Raw genomic sequence first — 4,388 nt, 5'->3', positions numbered from 1 at the left:
ACTCACTCATAGCTCAAGAAAAATAACGTACATCCATAGAAAATAAATAACACATCTACTTCAACTTCATATATACATTGATGCTCAAATCCAGATACAAAGCTTCTACACACCAAAATACTTCAAAGTGTTTACAATTCCAGTACAATCACCCCTAGTCAAGTGCTAACGCGAGTACCATTTTAGAACTTCAAAACTAGACTACTCTGTACCAGTCTCACGCCTCGCTCGTACCCCCTGTAAGGAAAACAAATGGTGTGGAATGAGCTAAAAGCCCAGTGAGGTTCTAAATAGCAAGTTGACCATTATTTAAAAGTGCAAGTATCACGTAGCAAGTAATGAGCATGAAAAGTTCATAAAAGTGAGCAATAACGCTTCAAGTAGCAAATCTCTAAATGAGCGAGTGTAAAGTTTTTTAATAGAAAAATAATCCGATAAGTAATAATCATGTCAGAGTATAAGGATACGGATGACTCTCAGGAGCCAAATTCCCATTGCATCACCAAAGTTTGATCAAGTAATAGTTGACACTCCGTCGACTGTCAAGTAAGTAACCAATCCAGTAGGGCACCACATAAACTACTCTCCGTCCACCATCCAAACCCCCCTACTGGGTCGAAAATCCTCAATAAACATTGGTGGTAATACTCAAGTATACCGATTAGTCGAGGAGATATGATGTGTGCACGAGCCTTGGCCCACGCAATGACCTAGTCCGAGTCCCATTGGGCCCAGTCACGCGTGTACGGGCCAAGCTCTTCAAAGAATCACTCCAAGTTCTGGTTAGAGTTGTCCAAGACCAACATGGAGTTCACAAAGATATTGAGGGCTTGAAGAGAGACAATCGAGTTATTTACACCATGATCCAAGCCCACGAAGAGTCAAGCGGGCCACCAAGAGAATAAGGCCTTAGGCCCCATCAATTAGTTAGCAATTAGTTAATGATTAAGTAAGAGCATGGGCCGGCCCATCTTGTTCCAAGAGCATGGGCCGACTGTAGACACCAAATTTTCAGGTTTTTTAGTTTTTATTTTATTTTATTATTTTATTTTATTTTTTTAAGCTTTAGCATAGAATTTCTCGGGAAAAAGAAAAAGCATTAAAAAAATATGCTTCAGTTGTTTTGATTTAAATTCCATGTTTTCTTGAAAGAAAAAAAAGAGAAAAAAGATGAAAATGAAAAAAAAAGATTGAAAAATGGCAACTTGGTTTTAGTTTGTTTATTTTGATGTGATGTTACTTAAATTGTTGTTTTTTATTATTATTATTATTACTTAATTTTATTATCAATTTTGTTAAATTACTTTTCAAAAAAAAAGAAAAAAAAAGAGAGAGCCCGTAGCATGCAAGCTGCATATTTTCGCAGCTTGCAAGGGGAGGGCTCGGGGAGCCCCTTATCTGCAAAATATAGAAGAGTGTTTAAGGGTTTAGGAGGAGGATTCCCGTATAAAAGGAAAGAGCATACAGAGAGAGAGAGGTGGCGGCTGCAAAATCTGGAAAACGGCAAAAGAAAGAAACCGAGGGACTGAGTAAGGGCTGAAAGCAAAAAAGGGCTAGGTTTTGAGAGATAGTTTGGAGAAGCTTAGGACGGCGGGTTGAGAGAAATCGAAAACAAAAACCAGAAAGGCTAAGGAGGAGCTCTCGGGGGGCAGGGCAGTAGGAAGGATAGGGAGCAAGTGGGCCGAAAATAAAGGAAAACAAGGAAGGTGACTGAAAGAATCAAAGGAATCAGCAAGGAATTGCAGCTTTTCTCAGGTTCACGAATTCACCATCATCATCCGCAGAAGCTTTGTAAGCTATTTTTTCTGCCTTTACGTTTCAGTTGTGAAGTACGGATGCTTGAGGCTCTCTGTTGTGTTCTATCGCTGTTTCCTTGGTAGAGTCCCTACGTTTGTTCTAAAAGTTACAGCTTTATTCTTTGATTGAGTGGAAATTTCTTTTTCGGATAGTTGAACATGAAGACCCGAGTAACCGAACACTGTCCAGATTTTTGTATCCTCTGGCTCTCGGATTTTCATGTTTAAAACGTAGGATTTTGCGGTTAAAAATGGAAAGAATGCTAAGTAATCTTGTTGTTTGAATCCAAGTTTTGTTGGTTTGGTCATTAGATATGATAGGATGGCATTTGAGAAACTCAACAATGCAGCAGAGCTTGCCGAAAATTGCAAAACTTTGTCATTTACCTTCGGTTTAATTTTCTGGGGTATAAACATCAAGATTTTATGATAAAGTGGGAAGAAAGCTTTGTTTTTGTTTGCTATGATTCCAGTTTTTGGCTCGGTTAAAATGATTAAGGGATGTTTGAATGAGAGGAGGTTTGCATTTGTGGCAGAAAACTTTCAGCAGAAACGCATGCCTTTCATTACGTTGTCTGCATTGCTTTTTCTTTTTCTATTGTTCGTTCAGCTGCTTAAGTAGTCGTCCTCATTGCATCTCTGTATGGTCATAGAAAGATGTATCTTTGGTCCCTATTTGCAACAGCTTTTCTTTTCTCTAGAACACTAAAGTTAGTAGTTGTCTTTGTTCGATGTTTCTGGTTCATTTGCCTTGTTTCTGGTTTGTTTGGGTCAGAGTTTAGCATGAATATGTATCATTTCTGATGTATTTTGAATCTGAAAGTTTGTTGGAAACTCATGGTATGAAATTGCCGAAGTTGCCAAGTTATTCAAGAGGTGTTCCCTTCAAAAACGCAGCAAGGAAAAGCAGCTGCATTTTTTTTCTTTTCTCTGCCGTGTTTCCTTCTCCTTAGTTACTAGTTGAGTTTTGCACTTCATGTTTATCTTGTGTTGGGGAGAGGAAATAGAAGGTTGGGTGTTGAGTTTGTATGTTTGAAAATCTGACATATTTAAGCTATGGTCGAACACTTTGGTTGGAAAAGAATTTCCGAGTGCCAAAATCATTTTTCACACGAGCATCCTTCCAGAATTCTGCATCAGTTCCATCTGTGTTGTTTGTTTGATCGGATGTTGAGGTTATGCGTTTGTTGCTTAGTTACCAATCATGATTTTGGTTGAAAAATTTTCAAGCAAAGTTGTGTGTTTCGGATCCGAAATCTGAGTTTGAAACTCAATTTATAACAAGCTTCACCTTGGGTTGCAAAAGTTCATTTCCTTGGTTGAATTGCAGAAGTTAAGCTTCGTTCATTTGCATGGGTTGCATGAAAAGTTCCCAAAACTTACACCTTGACCCCTTGATTTGTGTTTAATGTTGCTAAGGCCCAATTACATTATAATTTCTTGCGATTCAGTCCTAAGTTGATTGCAATTTGAACCGTTATTTGGCCTTTTATTATTTTGAGACCCTTGAAGTTCCTAAAATGTCTTAATTGGCCATGGTTGATTGATTAATGGTTGCTATTGGGTCTTTAGTCATCTTTCTATTTTAGAAATTTGATCAAAGATTCCGTTTTCTTGGTTTTCATGCATTATTTGCTCATTTTTAAGTTGCAATTGGGGAAGGATTCGATGATTTTGGTGGATTCCGATTGTCTTATGCATGTTTTACCATTAAGTTGGTACATTAACCTTTTGCTTTGATGGTTTTAGCCCAAGTTATCCATTTCTTTGGTGACTATAGCCCAAGTTAAGCCTTGTCCACCTTATTAGCACCACAAAAGGGGGCGGTATAATTTCTTTTATTTTTTTTGTCTCTCCCCTATGTGATCCAACGTGCTAAGTGAGAATTGCATGCCTACTTTACTTGCTTTCCTTGTTTTTCCTTAATTCATTTCATTTACTTTTGCTTTTATTAAGTCATTCTTTTATTTATGGGGTATGTGTACACCTCTTGGCTTGTAATAGATAGGGCTTGGAGAGCACTTGATGAAGACCTATTGAAGACGTGTGCCTAGCTAGCAAATGTAATAGGTTTATTAGCTTGATTGCTTGCTTTTGTTGCTATGTGTTAATTTGCTTTATTAGGCTCTTGCATCTAGTCGAGCATGCTAAGTGTTATGTGCTATGTGTTTATGAGTGTTTGGCATGTCTACTTGCTTTCTATAGCCATGGATGAATGTGATGGATGAATGTACGTCACCACACTAGTCCAACGCTAGTTGTGGCTCATTTATAGAAAGGGCTAGTCCAATGCTAGACCCAATAGGCCATCCCCCTTTCATTAGTGCATACTTGCATGTTCACTACATTTCATGCATTTTTCTTAGTTTTTTATCATTTGGCATGCTCCTCTAATCCTTTTCCCCTCATTTTAGGTTTTTTGCATCCTCATGTTAGTTATAGGGTACATTTGCTTGAGAGTCCCCTTTCGATAAGGGAAACGAGAGAGTGTGGCTACAAAATAGCCTTAGCACGCTAGTTCTTCCTTCTAATCCAAGGGAAAATCAAAGTCGTAAAGTTAGGAGTCCTTCCCGTGCCCGACCTGATGCATTC

Source organism: Coffea arabica, chromosome 5c, assembly GCF_036785885.1.
Source record: "Coffea arabica cultivar ET-39 chromosome 5c, Coffea Arabica ET-39 HiFi, whole genome shotgun sequence".
Classification (NCBI taxonomy): Eukaryota; Viridiplantae; Streptophyta; class Magnoliopsida; order Gentianales; family Rubiaceae; genus Coffea; species Coffea arabica.
The sequence above is the reverse complement of the archived record's forward strand: the minus strand, read 5'-3'. Positions refer to the sequence as shown.